General features: G+C 55.1%; 1 protein-coding gene and 1 pseudogene across 2 annotated transcripts in view; one reads left to right on the top strand and one right to left on the bottom strand.

The window, feature by feature from the left end:
* Positions 1 to 23,487, top strand: part of EPN2 (epsin 2) — a gene marked incomplete at its 3' end in the record, with an annotated part of 65,822 nt that overhangs the window by 5,448 nt on the left and 36,887 nt on the right. The gene's annotated exons all lie outside the window — the stretch shown is intronic.
* Positions 20,560 to 23,372, bottom strand: LOC309976162 (peroxiredoxin-1-like; annotated as a pseudogene). The gene is made up of 2 exons: positions 23,202 to 23,372; positions 20,560 to 21,515 (listed from the first exon to the last, which is right to left on the bottom strand). The product of its transcript is annotated as a peroxiredoxin-1-like (transcript).

The raw sequence follows: 23,487 nt of genomic DNA, 5'->3' as shown, positions 1-23,487 counted from the left end.
CTCAGCAGCCTGCCTCAGGCCACACAGCCAGCCAGCGCCCCAGCTGGCATTTGCTGCCGCCAGTGTCAGATTGAAAACCACACTATTTCCATGGCCTCGGCCCGCAGCCGTGTTAGGTGCTCCCACTACCTCACTGTACGCTTACGGCAAACCCGCAGGCATTTCGCAGGAGAGCAGAGCTGGGGCTCGGAGGGGTCGGACTTGTTCACATGCACCCACCCAGTGCCCGGCAGGACCTGAATTCAGTTCCATGCGTGCCTGAGCTTGGAGCGCAGGAAGCTGTTTCTATGGCAACACCTCCCCTCCCTGCCCAGGGCCGCCGAAGTCAGTTCTAAGACCCGAAGCTGCCTGGGTGTGTAGAGCACGGCCCTGGGGGAGCCCCAGCTGGGCTTGCGGGAGGAAGTCTTTGTGGCTGGTAAGGGTTTCTGTGTCTGCAGAGCCGTGTTAAAATCATTGCCCAAATCGCTCTTTGAGAGAAGGGGCTCTTGCTTTTTGCTCTGTAATCGTGAAGCTCTGCACATTTGTTCTGTAAACATGACACGTGGGAATTTAGGACTAAAGAATGGTCTGGTAATATGTGATCAGATTCATGCTGAAGAACTCGGTAGTTTTAAAACGTCACGTGTAAGTAAAAACGTGAAGCATCTCCTTCCTCAGCAGGCAGTTCATGTGTGACTTCTAGCAAATGGGTCATTTTTCTGGTCATACCAAGGGTGAGGAGGCTGGGGTGTGCTCACTTTCCCAAGGTTTGAAGATTGCCTGCAGCTCCCAAGCAAGGGGTGATAGACAGCTATGTGTCAGTACGTGCCCTGCCCTCTTGGGAGGCCCGGGAGGTTTGGACTCGAATTTGTTGTTCTGTAACCTTTTTAAGACTCTGAGGTGACTAAATCATGAGACTGAAAAGTTGCTATCCAGAGTCTGTCCGCTTCTCTGTGTCCCCCTCCCCCAAAGTCATGGCAATAAAGGAATACTGACGGGCTGAGAAGTCACATTTTTATTTGAAAGTACGTCCTCCCTGAGTACCCGGTTTTTTCGTTTTGTTTTGTTTTTTGCGGTACGCGGGCCTCTCACTATTGTGGCCTCTCCCATTGCGGAGCACAGGCTCCGGACGCGCAGGCTCAGAGGCCATGGCTCATGGGCCCAGCCGCTCTGCGGCACGCGGGATCCTCCCGGACCGGGGCACGAACCTGCGTCCCCTGCATCGGCAGGCAGACTCTCAACCACTGCACCACCTGGGAAGCCCTGAGTGCCCGTTTGATACCCAGAGCTGTCATGGGGTATAATGAGTGTACTTTGGATCCAAAAATTTGGGAAATGGATGGTCAGAGAAATAATTTTTGGGCCACTTTATGAGAGGCAGTTGGTTGATGTAGAAGTATGGGCCTCAAATCAAGGGCAGTTCCTTGACGGTAGGGCTGACATTTGAGATCAGCGTCAGCCTTGGGGTTATGCGGCACGTAGTCTCTAGGGTCAGAGTGCTGGGTGTTCGAGAGGCGCCATGGCTCTCGCCAGCAGGAGCTCAGTCTAACTGAGAAGACAGTTAACGTCAGTGACACAGAAGTTGGTGGTTTGTTGAGTTGTGGTTTTGATTCTTGGTCAGGAAGTCAGGAATGGAGAAAAGTCTGGAAGAGTCAGGGAGAAGGTAGGATTAAAGCTGGACCTGGCAGGACAGGGAGCTGCGTCCAGGAGAAGGCGGCAGAGGGCGCGGGCGTGGGTGGGTGCCTGGGGGGGGGGGCGGGGGGGGGCGGTGCAGGCTCCGGAAGCAGCTCTGCTGGGCCGATGCCTGCTGAGAGCAGCGAGCACCGAGGTGGCCAGGCGGCCACTGGCTGTGATGAGGCCGCGGCCTTGGGACTGGGGGCTGCGGCAGTAGGGACCCGAGTGAGGGGGCCTCTGGCGGGGCCTGCTGCGTGGCATAGCTCCCGTGGGTGAGGGCCTGGCCAGGCTGGCTTCCTGGGGCTGCATGGGCCCCAGCCGCGGAGCCAGCCCCAGGGTGTGTGTCAGAGCGAGTGGGGGAGGCAAGGACCTCGGGGCCTTCCTGCCGGCCGGGAAGGTGGCTGCGACGCCTCGCAAGCCTGCGGGGTCGTATCCTTGGCCGCACCTGCAGATCGCATGGCCTGGAAAGCTTTTTCAGAATGCCTGTGATGCGGCCCCACCCCAGACCGCGGAGTGGGAGCCAGTGGTTTGTTAGAAGCGCTTCAGCTGATTCAGATGCTTTGTGTGGGCTGAGAGGCTGAACTGTGTGCTCAGGGAGCTTCTGGGAGTGTCAGGGGTTAGGAGGTGGGAGGAGGCTGGAGCCAGAGAGAGCAGGAGGCCTTTGTAGTCGTGAGGTGTGTGTGGGGTGCTGGGGCCCTGAGCTACTGTTGCGCTGCCGCAGAGGGCAGGGGAGGGCAGGGGGCAGGTTAGGTGGAATGTGCCAGAGGAGGAGGGGCAGGATGACCAGGTTTGCCTTTGAGCCACCTTGGGAAGGCGGGGCTGGGTTAGCAGAGTGCCAGCAAGGTGAGGGCAGAAGAGACGGTGGCCCACCAGTCTGGTGGCCTCCATGAGCCTGGCTCTTAGCCACGTCTGTGGAGCAGGCGCCACCGGTCCTTAGCTGCCTGTCCAGCCTGGGGGCCAGGTTCCTTCCTGCACCCCTGATTGTAGTGACTGCAACAGACACTACTTGTGAAATGTAAAACTACATTTCTTTAAAGTAACTGCAGTAAAGATAGTTGTAATTTAAGGCTCCTAATTCAGGTAGATTCACTTTATTGATTAAAGATCAGAAGTGAGGTTTTACCTGGTGTATTTAACACATACCACAATATCATCATTTATGGTATTTCCAGAAAAGATTAGTTTACAGTCCAGTTCATTCAGTCTTTATTCAATGTTTATTGAACACATATATGTTATGCACTATACGTTGGGAATACATACAAGATGTAAGTACCTGGGAGGGATAAATTAGGAGTTTGGGATTAACATATACACACGACTATATATAAAATAAATAACTAACAAGGACCTACTCTGTAGCACAGGGAACTATACTCAATATATTGTAATAACCTATAAGGGAAAATAATCTGAAAAAGTACATACACACACACACACACACACACCTGAATCACTGTGCTGTCCACCTGAAACTAACATGATACTGTAAATCAACTATACTTCAATTTAAAAACAAAGTAAGTTCCTGCCTTCATGTAGCTGATGGTCCGCAGAGAGTGGCTCCTGACGTGGGACAAGTAGCGTCAGCCCCGAGAGAGACGCTTAGAAAGTGGTGCAGACACTGAGAATGCACCTGGGTGTCAGAGAGGAAATGGTACATAAGTAGAGTCCTGAAAGAAGAGCGGGCGTTCTGGGGGACAGGGGGCCCCCGGCGGCGGGAGTGGGCTGGGAGCCCGCCGTGCTTCTCACACAGTCTTGGCAGTGAGCGGCCGGGCCGTGGGTGCTCAGAGCAGCTCTGCTGTCCGCGCCTGGGGAGCTGAAAAGGCTCCTATGAGAGGAGGTCCTCTGTGGTTTGAGACAAGCGAAGATGATGTCATTGCTGTGGTGCCGGGGCGGGCCGGGTACCCGAAACATCCACACTCCTTTCTTTTGCCGCAGCAGGTGGGGTTGGAGAGGGTTCTCAGCCACCCCACCTGTACTGGAGGCTGGTTCCTCAGGTCCCAGGGCGGGGGGCGGGGGGACGGCCGAGGCAGCGCCCTCACGCGTGGTGAGCAGGTCCCCTGGGCAAAGGCCTCCTGACAGCCAAGCAGCTCTGTTTTCCAGAAACCCCTGGACACCTTTGTGACCAGATTGTCAAGGTGAGGGACCCCGGCCGTACCTTGGGGTGCATGTGAGAGGCTTGGTGCTGGGTACCCAGGGACGGCCCGGCCCTCAGCCCTCCCCGTGTGCCCTGGGCTCCATGCAGCCCACCGATGCTTTCCGTCTGGGTCGTACTGTGCCTCTTGGTAAAAATTAACTTGGTTGCTGTATTGGTTTCCTATGGCTGCTGTAACAAACTACCACACACGCAGTGGCTTAAGGCAACACGGTTGTATGCGTCAGAAGTCCACACGGCTCTTAGGGAGCTAAAGTCACGGTGTAGGCAGGGCTAGCTGCTTCTGGAGGCTCTAGGGGAGCCCTGTTCCCCCGCCTTTTCCAGCTCCCTAGGCCGTCTGTGCCTCGTGGTCCCTTCTCTCTTCAAAGCCAGCGGCAGCCAGTCCTGTCCCTCTCACACCACGTCCCTCTGACACGGGCTCTTCTGCCTCCCACTTGTACTTTAAGGTCCCTTGTGGTTACACTGTGCCCCCGGATCATCCAGGATCCTCCCCCTGTTTTAAGGTCAGCTGATTAGAAACCTTAATCGCATCTGCTCCTGTAACTCCCGTTTGCCATGTAACTGGGATCAAGATTGGGCATCTTGGGAGGCCATTATTCTGTCTACCCCGATGCTAACGTGAAAATCAGGAGATCTTACATAGCAGTCCAGACTTGCGGCTTCACTGACAAATCAGAACACTTGGCAGCCGAGGGCCTGCACTGTTGCCTGGCAACACTGGGTCAGTGCCAGGGTCGGCGCCATCTCTGGATGGGGTTGCGAGCGCCAGCTCTTTGCAGCCCCCACCCCTCCCGTCGTGCCCACTCGTCTCCCTTCATTGCCTGGGCCCTGCTCTGGGGACCCAAGGCCTCACACAGAGTCCCGTCATGGCAGGCCCGTGCTCAGGGTGGTGGAGCTTCCTACCTCCCTCTGCCGTGTCCTCTTCCTTGTCCCTGCGAGACTCCCCTCCCCCACCTCCATACCCTGTCCCGCACCCTCCTCTGCCCGGCACACCCCCCTCCGTCCTCTCCACCCCCACCCCCACCCCCACCCCCAGGCTCTACATTCCAGAGCATCTCTGGTGCTATTTTAGGTGGTATTGTTTGTACCATAACTCCTCATCTCCTGTACCCTGCTTTTCTGGCGCCCAACGCTGATACATCCTGGTGCCTTCCATCCTATCTCTTGCATCAGCATTTGTGAAAAGCAGGTCTTTCCAGTGCACCTTCAGAGCCGTATCCATCGAGTCAGGACGACACAGCAGCATTTAGTTGAACATCTGCCATGTGCCACGTGCTTTCCTAGACACTGGGAATATGATGCGGGATGAGGTGGAGGGAGATACCTGCCTTGCCTCTCCTGCAGACCTAGTTCTAGAAGAAGGAGAAAGAGAGACAAGTATCGACCTCCTCCTGCGTCTCGGGAGGGAGGTCTGGCAGCATCCTGCTACTCGGGCCCTGGCCTGGAGGCGAGCTCTGTCCGCAGTGCTGCGAGGTGCTGGGGCTCTGGCAAAGGCATTTCAGTGGAAGCTCCCCGTGTTTGCAGGCGTCGCCTGGACCCCAGCTGACAGCTGAATTGGGGCAGGCATTTCGGGGCCCAGATGGCATGTTGGGTGGCAGTGTGAAGGACCAGAACGGACGCCTCTGTGTGCTGCTGCTCGGTGGTCTGACCTGGGGCTCTGGTTGTTTTCGGGGAGCCCTTTGTGTGGCCTCTTGTGGCCAGGCCTGCCCCCAGGTGACCCCGTGCTGTGGGGCCCAGGTGGAGGGTGCTGGGTTGAGCCCCTGGGGTTTGACAGCTTAGGGGCATCTAGTTCTTTTGTCTACACAGAATATGATCCAGCAGGTCAGAGATCTTTGGAAATTTGCTTGAAAACAAAGCAAGCCTTATTGTTATGGAGGATTTCCAACTTACAAAAATAGAATAGTTCAGTGAACCCCCATCACTCAGCTTTGACTGTTGTAAGTAGGCTCTTCCCCCTCTCCGCCGCCCCCAGATTATTTCAAAGCAAATCCCAGACTTGACTTCATTGATAAGTGCCTCAATGTGTATCGCTCACAGATGTGGACTCTTTGGAAACTTATTTTTATGTGAGGACTGACCACCAGCAGTCCTAATTCTGATGTTCATACCCTGTGAGTTTGAAGCTGTTTTTTTTGGTTGTAGAATAACGATCATATTTATACAAAATCTGGATGTGGGTTGAATTTTTTTTTTTTTTTTGAGGTTTCCCTTTTCCTTTTTTTTAGATGTTGGGGGTAGGAGTTTATTAATTAATTAATTTATTTTTGCTGTGTTGGGTCTTGGTTTCTATGCGAGGGCTTTCTCTAGTTGTGTCGATCGGGGGCCACTCTGCATCGCTGTGCGCGGGCCTCTCACTATCGCGGCCTCTCTTGTTGCGGAGCACAGGCTCCAGACGCGCAGGCTCAGTAGTTGTGGCTTACGGGCCTAGTTGCTCCGCGGCATGTGGGATCTTCCCGGACCGGGGCACGAACCCGTGTCCCCTGCATCGGCAGGCGGACTCTCAACCACTGCGCCACCAGGGAAGCCCCTGATCTACTTTTTATGGCTGGATGATATTCCATCGTGTGGATAGACCACGATTTGTTTATCTGTTCATCTGTCGATGGACGCTTGGTTTGTTTCCACCTTTGGCAGTTGTGAATAGTTAGCTTGTCAGTACTTAATTTGAAATGTGGTGATGTGGTGTGTGGATCAAAAAGAAAATGGCATCTATGAGTGGGCAGGAGGGTGACTTACTCTTGACTTCATTGATTTTAACACACACATTTAAAGGAGCTCACTGCTGAGCGTGACACACGGATCGGGGAAGCGCACCGCACACAGCGTCGTGCTCGGGGCGCCCAGGCCCGCGTGGCCGACTTCTGCTTCCGGTGGCCTCGAGGCCCGCTCAGAAGGCTGCCGTCCGAGGACAGGCCCTGCCCCTCCCGACCTGAGTGGCCACAGCCGCGGGTCTGGGGGTGGACGGTGGCCTCTCTGAGCACGGCGGTGAGGGGAGTGCTGGGCAGGCGTGGGACTTGCCCCCCGAGTGACGGGGACAGACTGGGTGTTCTCACGAGAGCCACTGGCACGGGGGTCGGCGCCTTTCCTCATGTTCCTCAGTGAGATGGTCAGAGTCGGTGCCCTTGCGTCTTCGTGACCACGTGCTGAGCTCAGGATGGCTGGTTACGTACCTGGCAGTAGGCTGCACAATGCAGTGATTCGGTAGCATGGTGTATATGTGGGCGCTGATTCCTGGTAGGAGGTTATTTCCGGCGAGCAGTCAGTGGGCAGCCCAGCTGCTGAGTGTGGGTCAAGGGCTGCTGTGTTGGGGGCAGAGGGACCCTTGGCCGCTTCATAGGTGGTTCCAGTCCTGGTGTTGGGAGCACGCCTTCATCTCCTTCATGCTGTGTGTCTGCTTTTGGAGGACGTGAGGGAGGTGTTCATCTCAGGTCCCAGGACAAGGAGAAGCTTCTCCTGTGAATCTGGTTTCTTTCTGTCTTGTGGGCAGTGTGAATCACTTTTGCTCTGTCCACCAGGAAGCTCAGCGCAGAGCCAGTCATCTGTCCCAGCTCTGGTGTGGTCTCTGCACTTTGGGTTCTGACCTTGCCTTCCGGCCCAGCTTTCTTTTCCTCCCCTTCTATTTCCCTATTGCCTGGGTTTCTTCATTTACTCACTTTCACTATGTTCCCTGGCTTTCTCTCAGCCAGTAATTCTCAAATGCTGGATCCGCACCGCCTTCTGTTTTAACTGTGCTGGATGGGGCCTGAGCATGAGTGTGTTTCCAAAGCTCCCCAGAGATTCAAGCATGTGGCTGGGCTTGGGGGCCACCGCTGTTGTCCGTTTCACATCTTTTTAGCAACAAGGCAGGATAAATAGACAAAAAGGATGGAGTCGGGGAGGAGAGCCGACCCAGAGGTGGTGGTCTGAGCTCAGAGAAGCCGAGTCAAGTGGATTATGTCGTTCTCTTGCCCGTGGAACCAGGGGGAAGCTCTCCTCGGCCAGCGCTGCAGAAGCCTCAGCTCCTGGACAGGCTGGGGATGAGCGACTGGAGATCTTGCTTTGAGGACCTTGGGCCTGACTGGTGGGAGCACGGCTTTGTGACAACGTCTACGGGCCATTCAGGACACAAGCCCGTGCGTGGGACCCAGTCATGCTTAATACCATTTGCTATAGAATGTAGTTCTAGAAAAGACCCGGTGTATAAGGAGAGCATTTAGAACATGGTCTTCGCAACTAATCTGATCCCATCTGTGCGTTAGAGGGGCACTGTTCCTGCTTTAAAGAGAAACAAGAAATTATGAAAGAAAATACATTCGTTCTTGATTTAAAAAATATACTTTATTGGCAGAAGAAAAGAATAAAGTAAGTAGTACAAGAAATCACTATCTAACCTAACTGCAAGATGTTAGTAGGTTTTAACATTTGAAGGAAGAGAAACAAATGTTTCTTTAAACAAACCAAACCAAACCTTTTATTATTTCTTCCCCCTCCCTCCAGAAAATCCCAGGTTTTTTTCATTTAGTTCTTTTAACTTTGAACAAAAATCTTGGTAACTTTTTTTCCTCTTTACCATCTGATTATCAGTAGTTTCCAAAGACTAAAGTGAGCTCTACCGAAATAGATGATACAATATAGGATTTCCAATATAGGATTTCCAAGTGGGGTGTCTCTTCTGTACCAAGTCTCAGGGGGAATGTTTAGGACGCCTGTTTTAATGGTCATGGAATAAAATTTGGAAAGTTCGTATGAGTAGGAAGGACCAAACTAGAACTAGCCTTGTCACTGTGATCGCTATTAATATTTTGGTTTATTTTCTCTGAGTCGCTGTTTGTTTAGTGCCCAGGGGTCTCTGTGGCCTGTGTGACCGTCACGGGGTGGCACAGAGCTTACCCTCGAATGGCCATGCTGGGAAGAGGCCAGCTGCCCCCTGTGGTTTGTCCCCTCCTCCCTTGCTGTGGGTGGTGGGGTCTGGAGGGCGGGAGGAGAGGCTGTGGGGAACGAGGGGCTTATTCAGCAGTCGGATGTTGGGGCGAAGAGGGCACCCTGATGGGGAGGGAGGGAGGGATGGGGCGTGTAGGCCGGCGGCCCCCTGGGCAGTCACCTGCTGCTCTCTGGGCCCAGGTTCCCCTTTATGACGTAGACCAGAGAGTGGGACTGTGTGACCTCCAGGGCCTCCCAGGCCCGGAATGCCAGGGTGCTGTGTCTTTGAGAGCAACTTCCGGGCCGCCGTGGTTCTGGTGTTTCTGAATGAACCTGCTCATGCATCTCCTTTGGGGAGTCTCCAGGGGAGAAAACAGGCCAGTTCCTCAGGAATGTGTTTGCCCGAGGCTCATGGGCTCCCCCTGCTCCAGCCCAGGCTGTGTGTCCACGGGTCACTTCAGGGTGACCCAGGACAAGTCAGTGCCGAGTGAGCGCCCTCTGGGGCCCTTGGCATGGACGCAGCTGGTGCCCAGCCAGAGGCCCTGTGAGCAGCTCTGCCGCGCTGGGGAGAGGTCCCCGCTTCCCTGCCCGCCTGGCTGGTCACAGAGTCACCACAGGAAGGAGATGTCAGCCTGCCCCCGAGGCCGCCCGTCCTGGGAGGGCGGCGGGCCTGCCGCGTGAGGGCCAGCACAGCGCCGGGCGGGGGGAGGCCTGGTGCGCTTGTCACAGGGAGGTGTGCGTCGATTTGAGTGCTGCATTGCTCTGCCAGCCGGTGGATGGTGAAGAAATCTTTGCAGTAGAAATTTAAAGGCCTCTGCAAGGGAAGAAAAAGAAAATTGGTTTCAAACTAGGAAGAGGGAAGCAAATACTGTCTTCTTTTAAAAAAAACCCACTTCTTTAGCACACTGCTTCTGAATCAAGCTCTCAGAAATGAGATTTAAAAGAAGAAACTGCCCCGAGAGGCTCATAGAATGTAATCTGGCGTTGGGCACCCTGAGGTGTCTCTCCTCGCCGGAGGTGATGTGGAAGGAGCACGGCACCCCTTGATCTGGCGTCTTCTGAGCATCAGGTCGCTTCAGAGGGAAGTTCCCAGACCAGTGCTGTCATCCTCTGAGGGCCCTCCTTCTCCCCGCAGCTCTGTGTCTCTCTCAGTTTCACTGAGGCCGAGGGAGGGCCCCATGGGAGGGTGCAGTTCTGTCGCTGGCCTCCAGGGCCGACCCTGAGTGCCCCTCTCTGTGCTTGCGGGCTGTGGTCACAGCTGTCCTGCTGGGAGCGGGCTCCACCCGCACGCCGCCCCTGCCTGGCCCGGAGGCTCCTGCCCGGGGCGCCATCCACCTGTGTCCACGCGGGCACTCTGCAGCCAGGGGCTGCATCTGGTGGCGCGGAGGACACAGGTGCCGCACCTGGTGGTGGGTGAGGCCAGACTGGGCCACGCTGGGGAGGGTGGGGAGAAGGGCCACTCCAACCAGCCAGACGGGGCGGGGGGAGCGGGTCAGGTGGGCTTGTGGATGCTGAGGGTGCGAAGGGGGAGACGCGAGCCCGTGCGGCCTCCAGCTGCCCCGGCTGGCGGTGGAGCGCTGACAGCTCACGGGGGAGGATGCAGCCCTGGCGGATGCCTGCGCTGGTGCTGTCCCAGCACTGGCCAAGGGACCTGTTGGCCAAATGAGGATGGGGCTTATTTTTCTTAAATATATGAGCTTTTGAATAGGCGATACATCCACATAGTTCTGCACTGAGAAGGTGTTAAAGTACATTCTGAGCAATCCCACCCTTTACCTCTGACCTCCCCCGCCCCACCCCCTTCTCCCTAATAGCAACCCCTTTTAGTATCTGAATAGCCTTCCAGTGTTCTTTATGCAAATAAAGCAAAAGCAAATTTATATTCTTATTTCTCCCTTTTTGTTAAATCAAAGATAGCACCCTGCACACATTCTACCCCTTGCTTTTTTGCTTGCAGCGTAGCCTAGAGACTTTCCGTGTCACTACTTGGAGAGCCATGTCCTCTCTGTGAGCGTAGTGCTGTGATGCTCTCCTCCTGTACTGTTTTTTTGGGGTTTTTTTGCGTTACGTGGGCCTCTCACTGCTGTGGCCTCTCCCGTTGCGGAGCACAGGCTCCGGACGCGCGGGCTCAGCGGCCATGGCTCACGGGCCCAGCCGCTCCGCGGCATGTGGGATCTTCCCGGACCGGGGCACAAACCCGTGTCCCCTGCATTAGCAGGTGGACTCTCAACCACTGCGCCACCAGGGAAGCCCTCCTGTACTGTTTTAAATCCCATCCCCTGTACGGCAGCTTCCAGCTGTTCCTCACGTGCTGTTACATAACATTCCTGAGAGTATCGATCTTACCTACGTGTCCTTCCCCACGTAAGCAGGTGGATCTGCAGGTAGCATTCCCCAGGGACAGTGCTGGGTCCAAGGGTAATACACAGTTTGTCATTTTGATAGATTTTGCCAAAGCCGTCCACAGGGGTTATCACACCCTGCCCTCCCACCAGCCCGTTTCCCCCTCAGCCTCACCAGCAGAAGGTAGAATCAAACCTTTGGATTTTTGCCAACCTGACGGATGTAAAGAGTATCTCAATGTACTTTTCTTTTTTTTTCTTTGATTTATTTATTTTGATGTATTTATTTTTGGCTGCATTGGGTCTTTGTTGCTGTGCGCAGGCTTTCTCTAGTTGCAGCGAGCGGGGGCTACTCTTCGTTGTGGTGCGTGGGCTTCTCATTGCGGTGGTTTCTCTTGTTGCAGAGCACAGGCTCTAGGCACTCCGGTTTCAGTAGTTGTGGCCCGTGGACTCAGTAGTTGTGGCTCGCGGGCTCTAGAGCACAGGCTTAGTAGTTGTGGGACATGAGCTTAGTTGCTCTGCAGCATGTGGGATCTTCCCGGACCAGGGCTCGAACCTGTGTCCCCTGCATTGGCAGGTGGATTCTTAACCCCTGCGCCGCCAGGGAAGCCCTCGAGGTAGCTTTAATTTGCATTTTTCTGAAACGTGAGCTGATCATTTCATATGCTTAGGGACCACTTACATTTTTTTGTGGACAGTTCTTGTCCCATTTTTCTCTTGAGTTATTGGTTGCTTACTTCTCAATTTCTGTGAGTTCTTTATATTTTTGGAAGGTTGGTTCGTTGTGTAATGAGCTGTAAATATTTTTTTAAATTTTATTATTTATTTTTGGCTGCGTTGGGTCTTAGTTGCGGCATGCAGGGTCTTTCATTGCGGCGCGCAGCCTCTTTGTTGGGGCACTTGGGCTTCTCTCTAGCTGTGGCGTGCAGGTTTTTCTCTTCTCTGGTTGTGGCACACAGGCTCCAGGGCACGTGGGCTCTGTAGTTGTGGCGCGCGGGTTCTTTACCACTGGACCACCAGGGAAGTCCATGTAAATATTTTTTCAGGCTAGGAATTATTCTAATCTAGCCAGATTCTTTTAAGTACCCCTCCCCCCATCTCCTCTTAAAGATTCAGACTGTGGCTTTGGGATGGAGTCTGGTCCTATTGGGACAGAACCGTGACCTTGGCTTCCTTCCAGGACTTTAAGTTAATTGGCCACAGACAGGTTTTCAGCATGAGCATACAGTGGTGTGGATGTGTTTGCATCTGTGCAGAGGCTGCGTGTCCAGGGTGTGTGGTCACTGTCATCATTCGTGGAGCAGGCTGATGGAAGGCCATTGTTTTTTTTTTGGTTGTTATTCACAGCCTTATGGATAGGTGATTTAGTACCACACAATAAGGTTCACTCATTTGAAATATATAGTGCAAAAGCTTTTAGCGTTGTGCAGCCATCCGTGTAATCTTACTTTAGAATATTTCATCACCCCCAAAAGAAACCCCGCACCCGTTAAGCAGTCACCCCCTTCCCCCTCGTCCCCCAGCCTCTGGCCGCTGTCGGTCTGCTTTCTGTCTCTGGACTTGCCTGTTCTGGACGACTTGTAGAAATGGAGCAGTGTGTGGCCTTGTGTGTGTGCTTCCCTCGGCGTGTTTTCACAGTTCACTGTGTGGAAGCAGGTGCCTGCACCTCCTTACGTGTTCAGGCTGAATGCTGTTCTGCTGTATGGATATACCACGTTTTATTATTCTAGTTACCCATTCATCTGTTGAAGGGAAGCTTTTTCCACTTTCTGGCTGTTACGAGCGATGCTGCTGTGAGCTCTGTGGGCACCGTGTCCTTTCTCTTGGGTAGAGACACAGGCCTGCACCACCCCCACGCTGGGGAAGGAACGTGGAGAACTGCACACTGGCCTCTAAAGTGCTGGACACAAAGCGACACACGTCACTTCTGCCACATTTTACTGGCCAGGGCCCTGGCTGACCCAGAAGGGGGGTGGGGAATGCAGTTCTGCCCAGGCCCTGGAAGCCGTGGACTAGAAATGTTTGATGCACAGAACTAATGACTGCAGAGGGGCGGAGCGGGCATCCGGGGGCCCAGGGGAAGGATCCTGTCTGGAGGGGTCACTAGCAAGGCGGAGCTTCAGGGTGAGAGTTACCTGCCACTGATGGGTCCTCCTTGAAAGCTGGTTGGTGGAGAGACCTTGAGTCTTGCAAGGAGCAGCTTAGAAGTGTGTGGTGGTCTTGGAGAGGACAAGGGCAGCCTCATGGAAGGAACGTTAGGCTCCCGGGCTGAGGACCGGGCTCCCTGAGCTTTCCCGGCAGGCGCTGGGGCTCAGCAGGGGCAGCGCAGAGCTCACCCACCCTCTCTTCTCGCCTGTAAAATGCCTCCTTTGCGGGATGTGGCACACAGTGGGCTGTTATGAAAGGCAGCTGTCACCTTGGTGAGTTTGGCCAGCAGCAGTGGAGCCTGTGGTCACTGAGTGCATGGGCCCGGCCTCCCCGGGTCTTGGTCCATCCTCGCTGGGAAGCACGGATGTGCCGAAGGACCGCCCTGCCCTCCCCCTAGTGACCCCAGGCTGGCTGAGGGAGGAGGAGGCTGGTGGCCAGTGAGTATTCTGGGGCAAGTAGACAACTCTCCCCTAAAATGCAGTGTTTTCTGGACAGACCTGCGTATGCGCCGTCGTCAGTGCTGGAAGCGCACCCTTTATTATTATTTTTCTAAACAAAGTAGCACAAAGGCAATGTAAACATTGTTTGAACAAAAGCATTTGGCTAATGGAGATAAAACCGAAAGGAAAATAACAACTTTAGTTTCTTTTTGGCTTTTGTGTTTTGACATTTAGCAGTGTACTTCTCATCTTTTAAGAATTTGAAAAAATCATACGGTATGGAAACCGCGGTTTGTTTCTGCTTGTTCACTTAGTGTGAAACGGACTCGGTGCCGCCTTGCCTGACCTTGGCCTCTCCTGGAGGGTGTGACGGGGGACCGCGGGGCCAAGGAGGGTCCGGCAGAGGCGCGCTGCGGACCCGTAGGAGGGGCGGAGGGTTCCACCTCTGTCCGCGCAGCTTTTTCAGGTCGTCATCTGTGGGGCCTCGAAGGCCTCCACTGCGCTTCCCGGAGGAGGTGACCACCCGTGACGCTGGGGCCAGCCATCTTTCCGCTCCGACCAGCTGTTGTTTTTAAACTGCAGCAGTATCGTAGGACGTGTGTCCTGCTCCGCAAGACGTCTGTGGGTCCTGGACTTGGGCATCAGGTGAGGGTGGGGAGAGCTGCTGAGATCGGGGGCGGCGTGTGAGCAGGTGGGGTCGAGTCGTTCCTTCCCGCAGCAGATGTGTGCCCGGCTCCGCGCCAGGCCCTGTGAGGCAGCCAAGTGTGCAGACAGTCGGGGCCTCTGTCCCCCGAGAGCCCGCAGTCCAGAGGTCTGGGGGAGGAAGGAGGGAGAGGCGGGGGAGGGCCGGAAGCCGGCCGCGCGGGCGAGGGGCGCTCAGGGAGGGGAGGTGGTGGCGCCGGGCTCAGTGTCCTGCCACGGGGGCCTGGGCCTCCACGCAGCAGGCCTGGGCGGGCCGTGCGCTCCCACACAAGGGTGTCTGAGCTGTTGGTCGGCGTAACTAGGACGCGTGCAGCTCTCCCAGCCTGAGGCTGGCTTCTTGCCACATCCTCTGGACTCCCTGCGTCCCTGTCAGTTAGCACCGCTCCCTGAGACCCTCAGCTCTCGCCTCCCCTGCACTGGATGGTTCTCCTGTGTCTCTGCCCCGCTCCTGGCCCTTCTTGGACTTCACTGATGGCCACTCACCTCCTCTGACTTGCGCCCTCATCCCTGCTCTCCTGGGCTCCTCCAGCGCCCCGCCCAGCCCTCAGCACTAGCTGCTCCTTGGCCGTCTCCATCCTCTGTGCCTGTCCTGCCAGCACCTCCAGCTACGTTCCTCTGAAATGAAACTGCTTGCTCTGCCTCTTACCTTCTCCTGAAACCGGCTCACCCTCCGCACCTTGACATCCTGTTAAAGGTGCCTCTGTGTCCCTGCCATACCCGCCGGCCTCTGCTGTGGGCGTCCTGTGCTGCCGCCCCCGCCCCGCCGACCGCCTGCTGCGGCTCCATCAGTACTGCAGAAGCCCCGCCTCCGCGGCGCCACCTCTCTGCCCCCGGACACGCAAACCCACTCCAGTAGCTTTGACTGCAGCAGTGTATCTTAAAATAATTTTAAGTGGTAGCAGTTGAACATTACTCATCTTAATAGTTTTTTATCTATAAAATGCCATGGTGCCTTTGGCGGTTCCTCAGAAAGTTAAACAGAGAGCTACCACGTGACCCAGCAGCCCTGCTCCTTGGTATCTGCCCGGGAGAACTGAACACACGCGTCCACACAAAAACTTGTACGCAAAGTTCACAGCAGCGTTATACATAACGGCCAAGAAATGGAAACAACCCAGGTGTCCTCCAGCTGACAAGTGGGTAAATAAAATGTGGTCTATCCATACGATGGAAAATTACTCCTCCATAAAAAAGAATGAAGTACTGATGGATAGTGCAGTGTAAATGAACCTTGAAAATATGCTAAGTGATGGGGCTTCCCTGGTGGCGCAGTGGTTGAGAGTCCACCTGCCGATGCAGGGCACACGGGCTCGTGCCCCAGTCCGGGAAGATCCCACATGCCGCGGAGAGGCTGGGCCCGTGAGCCATGGCCGCTGAGCCTGCGCGTCCGGAGCCTGTGCTCCGCAACGGGAGAGGCCACAATAGTGAGAGGCCCGCATATCGGGAAAAAAAAAAAAAAATATATATATATATATATACGCTAAGTGAAAGGGCCACATACTGTGTGATTTCATGTATGTGAAATGTCCAGAATAGGTGAGTCCACAGAGACAGAAAGCAGGCTGCTGGTCGCCTGCCGGGGGCCGGGTGGAAGGAGTGGGTGGTGACTGCCGACATGCAGGGTCTCCTTGGAGGGATGAGAACGCCCACCACGGCCACGGTTATCCAACACAGTGAGGGTGCTAAATTGAGTGTGAATTGTACACTTTAAAATGGTGAATTTTATATCTATAAAAACAAATAGAAATATAAAACCAAAACAGTAGAAAAACAACCCCTCCCCCAAATGCCGTAACAGTGATACCTGATTTCATGTACGTTATTACTTAATGCAGGTATTTGAGTTTAAAAGGAAATTGATTTAGGGACTTCCCTGGCAGTCCAGTGGTTAGGACCCAGCACTTTCACTGCCGAGGGCCTGGGTTCGATCCCTGGTCCGGGAGCTAAGATCCCACAAGCTGTAAGGCATGACCAAAAAAAAGCAAATTGATTTGAAGAAAAATATTAAGCAAACAATGGTGCAGCTTGGAGAGAATTCCTAAGCAAGCACCTGGCACATTGGAGACGCCCTGTGAGTGTTAACCATTATTACTGTTACTTGGAGGGTTTGGCAGGAATCTGGAAGGTGAGTGACCGAGGTCGGCAGGTCCGGATTCCTTAGCGCGCCGAGCGAGGCCCGCAGACGTCCCCGCGCCTCATCACCGCCTCCCTCATGCCCTGTGGTCCCCCCATCCTCCCGCGCCTCTGCCTTGGTTGCGTGGGTGTCCCAACCCAGACGAGGAGCCGCGTCGTGTGTGTGTTTCCCTGTGAGCACCATTCTTTAAGCATCGAGTGTGTGAAAAGTGCTTGTTGAATCTAGTATCAGCTAAACTGTTCATCTCTCTTTGTGCTGTGATGATGAAATGATGTTATAAGAGCAAAAGCATTTTCAAAACACAGTTCAGAGGACACTCGTACACCCTGTGGAGTAGTTCTAATCCCAGGAACGTGGTCTAGAACACTGGGTGCACGAGTCCCAGGGGACACATGCGCACACCAGCACTGTTCACGATGGCGAAAAGGTGAGCTCGGTCTAGGTGTCCACGGACAGGAGCGTGAGTGGGGAGACTGTTACACGTGAGCACAGGCAGCTGCCATACAGCAGGGACGCGGATGAGCCGCCCCAGACCCGCAGCCACACGTGTGGACGAGTCTCAGACACGTAGTGTCGACGCCGGAGCAGGTTGTGGCAGTGGTACATGTGTGGTAAGATCATTTTCTTTTTTAAAAGCAAGGGACAGAGGAACTCAGCACCCGAGCTGTTTGCTGGGGTGGGGGAGGGGGAAGGGGCCTGGGTGACAGGAGTGCCTCGTCTGGGCCCCACATGCGGTTGGTGCTTCTGCTTTTGTATATGCCCAACAGCATGTCACAAACACTTAAGAGGACAGAGGAGCGGCAGGAAGAGCTTCGGGCGGGTGTGCCTTTTCTGGGCCGACCGTGACATTTGAGAGCCTGGTGAGTGTTGCAGAGTAACACCCTGGGCAGGTCTCCAGCAGAGGGGAAGGAGGGAAGTTGCACTTTTATTCTGAACCAAAAGAGGAAGCTTACCTTTCATCACCGAGACCCGGTTTTTCCTGGTGGTGTTTCAAATGGCGGCTGTTTTAAAGGAATAATCCGCGTTCTCGGGTTGTTACAGCCCGTGTGGCTGATTTAGCAGAAGACACGGTTGTAGCCAAAGAGGTACCATTTCTTAAGGGTGTGAGTTCTGAAGGGCTAATTTTTTTTTTAATAAATTTATTTATTTTTGGCTGTGTTGGGTCTTCATTGCTGCGCGTGGGGTTTCTCTAGTTGCGTTGAGCGGGGGCTGCTCTTTGTTGAGGTGTGCAGGCTTCTCATTGCAGAGCACAGGCTCTAGGCGTGCGGGCTTCAGTAGTTGTGGCACACGGGCTTCAGTAGTTGTGGCACGCAGGCTCAGTAGTTGTGGCGCATGGGCTTAGCTGCTCTGCGGCATGTGGGATCTTCCCACACTAGGACTCGAACCCATGACTCCTGCATTGGCAGGTGGATTCCTAACCACTGTGCCACCAGGGAATTCCTCCAGAAGGGCTAATTTTTAAATCGTTTTGGAGTCTCTGGTACCTGAGGCTCCTACCCTGCCGGATTTCGTCGTGTTGCCGTCTGTGGGACCTGACATGTCCCAGGGTGAAGCTTTCTTGGAGAGCGTTAAAGGCCCCCTTCTTTGTAGGCTGCACTGGAAGGAGCTGGGAACACCAGGGTCCGATCCCAGGACAGCACCACACCGCTCAGAACTAGCGTCCGCACGCGGGCAGGGGCTGGGCCCCTTCAAGTTCCAGCATCTTTGCTCTTGCCCTCTTCGTTTGGTGATCTGGACAGGATGTCCTGTGGCCAGCTGAACAGGGGGTAGGAAAACAGTTGCTTCTCTGCCATCTTTTGGCCTTTTCAGCACCTAGACAGGAGGGGCCCTTCTAGGCCTCCGGATTCAGTGAGTAAAAATTCATTGTTCTCATGACTTTGAGCGTTGGATTTGTCTGAAGCTAAACAGAATAAGAATAGAGATTAAGAGGGTGGGACCAGAAGCCAGAGGTCTGGGATCAGATCCTGGTCCTACCAGTTGCTGGCCTGTAGCTTAGGCCAGTTACTTAACCTCTCTGTGCCTCCACTTCCTCACCCATGGAATGAGGGTAAGAAGAATAATTACTCCCTGTAGAATTCTTACAAGGTTCAGGGAGTAGGTGCGCCTGGCATACAGCCAGGGCTCAGTCAGGATTCTCCAGTTTCTGTTTAGAGAGCCTCTTCTATTTTCGGTTTCTATTCTAAGCCTGTTCTCTTACGATGACTGCTAGTATCAGAGAGTTAGCACATCTGAGACCTTGCTTGGAAATGCCAGCCACACAGGAGAGGAGCTGGAGCCGGTGCCCGTGTTTAAAGGTTGTGCGTGTGGTCAGGCACCTCCTGCCCAGCGCGTTCTCCCTGGGCCCTTGTTGCTTCTGTAGGCTTATTCCCCCGCCGTGGACGCTGTCTCCTGGCTGTCCTCGGGGGGCTGCTGAGAAGCACCCTCAGAGCCACACCCAGCTTGGCACAGCCGGGAGCAAGCAGGTGTCTGGACCCCTGTCACGCAGCGCTGAGTAGCGGCCGTCCTCACTGCGTCCCCTGGCCTCCGGTCACCGCTGGAAAGGCAGGCTGTAGGTCCCTGTGGCCAGACAGGAGATGTCCGTCCTCGCCTCGCACGCCGCCCAGGCTGCTGCTCCTGAGCCCAGGCTGGCGGGGCTTCGGGGCCTCCACTCCCCTCGGGGTGTGCTCGGTGCACGCTTGTCTGTCCCTGTCCTCGGGCCTGGCATCGTGAACTTTTAACCACGTAGTTTGGTTTTGCGTGTTTGCTGAGCAGAGCAGCTGTTCTGCCCCAAGTGACAGAGACCCCGAGGGAGACTGAGCCCCGGTGTCCGCGTAGGGGAGGCGGGGGTGCTGTTCTCCTTTCTTTCCCTCTGTGTTCATTCACTCAGCGCACGTCAGCGCTCCCGGGGTCGGGCTGCGTCCTCGGCGCCAAGGACACAGCGGTGAAGAGGGGCAGGGCCCGGCGCTTGCGGGCGGAGCAGACAAACGGGGCATAAGCAGGAAGCTGTCCAACAGAGGGGGGGGCTCCGCCGCACGTGGAAGGTGGTGACTTGAGAGAGTGGCGCGCGGTCCCGAGGAGCGGGGTCTAAGCTGACAAGAAAGAGCCGGTGTAGCGGCAGTGCCGGGAGGCGGCAGGTGGAGGCAGGTCATTCCAGCGACCAGGGACCTGACGGGGAAGAGGGCGCAGCACGTGGGTGGCACGTGAAGAGCTCACCTTCCCAGTGCGCCCGTCTTCTGGTCTCTGGGGCTCTGGTTCACCCCCCGCACGGCCTGGGCTGGGCCTGTGAGGACGCGTGGACATCAGCCGTCACTCCCCGAAGCCGTGGGAGCCCCGTTCCTGCACGGCCGCGTGGGGAGAGTCGGACGTGACCTCCCGGCCCTGCTGGTTTAAGGGCCGAGGTGAGCAACTGCCCCTTCTTCTCACGGCCTTGGTTTGCACTTACACAGCGTGCAGGCACCTGTTCCTTACCCGCGCGGGCTTCCTCTGGGCGAGCATCTTGAGCTCCTTTTGAGAACAGTGTCAGGTCGCTGCTGAGCCTGAAACCAGGATTCTGGCTGCAGGGTCCACAGCCCCCCCTTTGGCTTCCGCTCTCCCGCGGGCTCCTCAGGACATGGCGACAGCCCAGCACTTAGCGCCGCCACAGAGACCGGCCAGGCCTAAATTAAGCATGAAATCATGGGAATTCTAAATTTTCCCATGTAGCTCTTCTTTTTTCCCAAATGGCTCAAGCTGGAAGATTCTACTGATCGGACTGTAATCCATCGCTGGGCCTGCCCCGTGGGGTGGGTCTGAAGCCGTCGGTTGCCCCCCCCAGTCTCTGGGTGGCATTGCCACCTACCATTAGTGGGTATTTCTGGTAGCAGAGTCACAGCATGTTAGAATGGAGACTCTGGCCCGGGGGTCACACGTGTGCAAGCTGCCTTCCTTGGAGGGGGGCCGTGTTGTGAGGGCTGCCCTTCATACTCCACGGTCCCCAGGAAGCCGCACAGGCCAAAGAAACGTCCACCGCTAGGCTTCTTGCCGGAACTCTAGCCTCTCTGTGGCTGACCTGGGGCAGGGGCCGCCCGTGACACCACGGAGATGGCAGGGAATTGAGCCACTTGTCAGAAAGAGGGCCTGGGGACGGGAGGGTGGGCAGCTCGGCTGGTCTGGTCTGCCCCGTCACTTCAGGGGCGGGAGGCTGGGCCTGGCCTGATCCCCGCTTTCCCGGCTCCTGGTTCTGTGTGCTCTACCGCTCCACGCTGTTCGCTTTCTGGCTGGATTTTTTTTTTTTTTCTCCTCAGCTCAAGTTTAATAAAACTACAAAAGACCAAAAGTGATACCCTACTACTATACACATCAGTTTGCCTGCCCCATAATACTGCTCGGGCCATTCCCTCCAGAGGAAGAAAGGCTGGCCTCCCCAACCCCTGCCGGAAAGGCCTGTCCTGTCCCACACCACATCAGGGCTGAGTGGAAGGTCTTGTGTTTTAAGCATGACAGTAGTACAAAAGAGGTTTTGTTCTCATGGCCACCTACTGCAGCCTGGCCCTAAAATGGCCCAGCGCTCACTTCTGCTTAGAGAAATATTCTTTGCTCTTCGGGACATCAGGCTCGATGGTATCGCTGCCAGGCTTCCAGCCAGCTGGGCACACTTCCCCATGTTTGTCAGTAAACTGGAAGGCCTGAACTAGTCTCAGTGTCTCCTCCAACAGGAAGGTCATTTATGGTGATCTGCCGAAGGATACCTTTATCATCAATAATAAAAAGGCCCCTGAATGAGATGCCTTCATCGGCCTTTAAGACCCCGTGGTCCTGAGCAGTGGTGCGCTTGGGGCCTGACACCAAGGGAGTGTTCATGGGTCCCAGTCCTCCTTGTTTCTTGGGCGTGTTGATCCATGCCAGGTGACAGAAGTGAGAATCCACAGAAGCACCAGTCACTTGGCAGTTGAGTTTCTCAAGTTCCTCTGGCCGTCACTGAAAGCAGTGATCTCCGTGGGGCACACAAAGGTGAAGTCAGGAGGGCAAAAGAAGAACACAACGTATTTTCCTTTGTAGTCAGATGGGCTGATATCTTCGAACTGGGGGGCACGGTGCCCGATTTCGGCATTTCCTGAAGACTTATTGCTATCAGCAGGTCTCACGGACAAGCCACAGAGGACAGTCAGGAAGGAGACGCGCTGGCCGGAGTTTTTAAGAATGTTGTCTGTGGTTGGTCATTTGCAAAGCTACTCTGAGGAGTGGCAGAGGTGGGACTCTGTCCTCTGTGGCACGTTTGTGCATCCACGTGGTCCAGCCGTCAGGGTGTTTGATCCTCGGCCCTGTGAGGGCAGTGCAGCTTGTCACATCCCCATTTCTAAGTGACTGCGTTGTCGGATGGCCAGAACCATGTCTCCCAACCCCGGTCCTTGCTTCACATCATCCTTTAAAATGACCACGTTTCAACACCTGTGTAATCTGCGCCCAGGGCTGCTCTTCCCAGAGACTGAATGATTGGCCATGTTGATAAAGAAAAACAAAATTCCTCATGTGTGTTTTCAGTACTGATTTCTACTTTTAGAAAAATCGAGAACAGGTGAAGTCCACAGGAGGATGTCTGACATTGAATTTTCCTCTGCTTGTTCCGCGACTGTCGTGTCTTGGGAGAAGCCCCAGGTGGCTCTTTAGGGGGGTGGTTAGAGGGGGCAGGGGTCATCCAGCATGGGGGCAGGGCCATCAGGCCCCACTACAGCCAGTTCACTGGCACCCCGGGGCTCTTCCTGTGTGGGCGGTTTCACTGTACCTGCTTTATCATCTGGAAGTTAAGTGTCATGTTCGTTTTTGCAATTCTTTCAGTACATGAATGCAAAGTTTTCTTTAAGCCCGCTTTTGGGATAGAGATATAAAATTTGATTTCTCTACCCAGCGACGTTTCCTTTTCTGGCTGGCCCTCTGCTCCGCCCCCCCCCCCCCCCGCCCCACCCCGTGGGTGTGAAGGCTGTCACCTGCCTTGAGGAAGTCGCAGGAGGCTGCCAGATGCAGATGGTGTGAGCTGCCGTCTGGGGGACATTCATTCAGCGGGATCTACTGCTCGTGACTGGCCTGGCCTGTGACTGTTAGGTTTGGGGAGGCGAGAGGCGTTTGCTGCCTTTCCCTCATAGCTGGTCCTGGTCCCTGATAATGATCCCTGATCCCTGAAAAGCCCCCGAAATCTCCGTGGGGGTTTGGTGGAAACCCCGACCGACTGCATCTTCTCCGCGCCTGGCCAGCCACGTCCCATCACAGAAGCACGATAGCCGAGGCACACGTGGGCTTTGAGCAGGGACCCACCTGGGCTGCGGGACCACGGAGAGCTTCTCCCTCCCACGGTTGGTCCGGGACTCCAGATTTGGAAGGAATTTCCCCACCCAGCTCTGCAGGCCCTTGGAGCGTGTTTTTATGGAATTCTTCCTGCCTCCAGGGGCATCACTCTAGCCTTGGAATTTTTTGTTTGTTGTTTTTAGTTTTGTTCTATTTGCTGTTTTATTCAGTCTATTTCTAGTCTCCACTGTCAGTCGAATTCTGGTCGTGTTTTCAGATATGCCAGAATTTTTCTGCCCTAGCCTGTCCTCGGCAAATGTGATCCAGTGGTTACTTTACGGTCACCATTATAAGCTGCTCTCGGAAAAGAGTGATGATCCCAGAGTTTGGCTGGGGTGCCTGCATGTCGAGGACTAAGGGATGCAGCTCTTCGGTCGGCCTGGGCTGTGGGTCAGCCGTGGCTGGGGACCTGGTTGGAGTCCCCGCACCTGTCCTGGAGGCTCCGAGTGTGCTCTTTGGCTGTTGCCCAGGACGGAGCGCACAGGCTGCCGGTTACACGTGGCCGCGAGGACTCCTGCAGCTGTGAAGTGCAGGGTACGGGGCTTCGGGCCCAGGTGGGCCCGCAGGTTCAGGCAGTGTCCTGTCCTGTCCGGCTCCATCCTTGGCTCCTGCCTGCTGCTCTGCAGGCTCAGCAAGCTGGGAGGGAAGGCAAATCGAGGGGGAAGGTTTGGAGAGTGGGGCCTGCAAGCTGTTCAGAAAAGAGCAAGGAGAGAA

Source organism: Leucopleurus acutus (genome assembly GCF_964270905.1).
Source record: "Leucopleurus acutus genome assembly, chromosome: 19".
NCBI classification, from domain to species: domain Eukaryota; kingdom Metazoa; phylum Chordata; class Mammalia; order Artiodactyla; family Delphinidae; genus Leucopleurus; species Leucopleurus acutus.
Note: the sequence above shows the minus strand (reverse complement) of the source record. Positions and strands in the feature narration are given on the sequence as shown.